Genomic DNA, 2,574 nt, shown 5'->3' on the forward strand with positions numbered 1-2,574 from the left:
TTTCTGAGTTCGAGGCCAGCCTGGTCTACAAAGTGAGTTCCAGGACAGCCAGGGCTATACAGAGAAACCCTGTCTCGAAAAACCAAAAAATAAATAAATAAATAAATAAAAATTAAAGGCTCTTTATGAGTTGGAGTTTGCTTTCTAGAACATAAAAGGAAAAAAGTACTAAAATATTTCACTGTTTTTGCAGGTAGCTCGGGCTGGCCCTGTATTTACTGAATGGCTGAGAACAACACTGAATTGCTGATCCTTTTATCTGCCCCTCCAAAGTGCTGGTTTTACAGATGTGCACCACCGCATCCCGCACAATGGCTTCGCTCTTACAGCGAGTCTATTGGCGGTAGATAGCCGGTGTTTTTAGTTAAGAGCATACTTACTTCTTTTTGACCTTGGTTTCTTTAGCAGAGTGTTTCTTTTCTGAGCCACGGGCACTCATTTTTGTTTATTGGGTTTTACCCGTTGTTTGCCTCACAACTTTCTGATGTCTCTTGCATTCATTTTCTGCTAGTGTCAGAATTCCTATCTCGCTGGGCATGGAGGCACATGCCTGCAATCAGGAAGCTGAGGCAGAAAGATTGTTAATTGGAAACCAGCCTGGGCTACATACAAAGACTATCTCAAATGAAAAGACATTAATCACAGCATTTAGTCGGCAGGGGCAGGTGGATCTCTATTAGTTTGAGGTTAACCTGGTCTACATTGTGAGTTCCAGGCAGCCAAGGCTGTATAGTGAGAAGAAAGGACATTTCATCCCAAACACATCATCACTTTTTCCCTTAACAGCTAAGTCTTATTCCTACCTAAGGCAATACCATTATCATAGCTAGGATGAACATAATTTCATGCTGTTATATAATAACCAAGTTCAAATTCAAGTTTGTTACACAACACATGTCTTTTATGGTTATTTTTAAACATACCAATTATAATCAACCATCTTTTGTGAAATTTGATTTTCATAGCTCTTTTGAGATCTGGTACAGATTCTTCCCTCTACCTTCCAAGTGCTGGGATCTTGGCTATTTGCTACCATACCTGTCCATCCTGCCTTTAAATAGTCCAGGCAAGCTGTTTTCTAGAGGGTACCTCTGGGATTTTTAGAGAGACAGAGAGTGAGTGAGTGTGTGAGTATGTGTTTATGTGTGTTTATGCATAGATGGGAACTGTGTGTTTTTGGTGTGCTTGCATGGGAGTGTGCCACAGCATGCTCAGACACTAAAGGACAGCCTCTGGTGTCAGTCCTCACCTTCTACCTTGTTTGCGACAGGGACCCTTCTGTTGTATACAACTGTGTGTCCTGAGGCCCTCCTGATAGTTTACTGTCTCCACCTTCTGTCTCCCTGTAGCATCACTGTGGGGGAGTCCACAGAGGCACTCACTTCTGTTTCTAGCTCTCTTCAGGGTCTGGGGAACCAGAGCTCAAATCATCTGGCTTGTACAGCAAGCTTTAACCGCTGAGCATATCTGAAGAGCTACATGAGTTTTGACTCCATTTCTTGGTGTTGCGTGACTACACCTTTCCTCTTTATCTCCTATAAACTGAAAGTGAGACCCAGACCTTGATTGGATGTAGAGTAAATATGTTTGGCAGGTGTGCTTCATAACTGTGTTGATCGTCTTCCAAGGTTTATCTAGGATGGTCATGTAACTTCCTGTTTGACTGACTGACTGACTGACTGACTGACTTGACTTTCTGTTAAGGGAGAGTCTACTTCATAGCCCAGGATGGAAGGAAGCTCTCCCAGAGTTCCTCTCACCTCTGCCTGTTGAGTGCTAAGACAAGACACACGTAGTCAGGTTTACTTTTATTCTAAGATGACTTGTGTGTCTCTGGGGATATGTATGTCCTTGTGAGTGCAGATGCTGTGGAGCTGGAGTTAGAGTGGCTGTAGGTGCTGAGACTAACCCGACTCCTCGGTAGTAGCTGAGTGCACTCCTAACTGCTGATCTATCTCTTCAGCCCCATTCTTCTTCCTCCTCTTTTCAGTGGGAGATTAACCCAGGGGCTTCCGCATGCTGGGCAAGCACTATCCCATTGAGCTATCCCTGGGCCTTTCTGCCTTGAGTACCCATTTTGTTCTTACAAGTGTCCTGGTGTGGAGGTGTGGATGACAAATTAAATCGTTTTCAAGTTATGATATGTTGGTCATGTTCCCTCCTCCGGGATTGCTGGTTTAGATTGCTCCGCTCCCCTGTTTGTAGCTACAGGTTTGGTTACTTGGTCAAGTTGATGCCTCCAGATTTCTTTATTGTGAAAGCATGTTTCCCTTCTCATAGTTAGTAAGTTCTGTGTGGAGTAGTAAGTAATTTGAGGCTGAATATCCCACTCCATCAGTCTTTTACCTGTGATTTGAGAGTCCATTGATGACCCTCGAGAGTAGATTCTGTACTGGTGGTTACTGTGCTCCAGTCCTTGTTACGGAATTGATTTTTGCATTGAGATTGAGTCTTCTCTAATGGGAGATCAATGTTGTATTTATCCCCAAATAGTTTGGGTCCCTCTGACGACTTAAACTCTTTTTTGTTTGCTTGTTTTTTTGCTTTTTTTGTTTTTAAAGACAGGGTTTCTCT

At 43.1% G+C, this 2,574-nt stretch overlaps 1 protein-coding gene across 1 annotated transcript in view; it reads left to right on the plus strand.

Annotated features, from left to right (window-relative positions):
- Arpc1a (actin related protein 2/3 complex subunit 1A) overlaps positions 1-2,574 on the plus strand; it is a 23,515-nt gene that overhangs the window by 4,889 nt on the left and 16,052 nt on the right. The window lies entirely within an intron of this gene.

Source organism: Mus caroli, chromosome 5 (genome assembly GCF_900094665.2).
Source record: "Mus caroli chromosome 5, CAROLI_EIJ_v1.1, whole genome shotgun sequence".
NCBI lineage: Eukaryota > Metazoa > Chordata > Mammalia > Rodentia > Muridae > Mus > Mus caroli.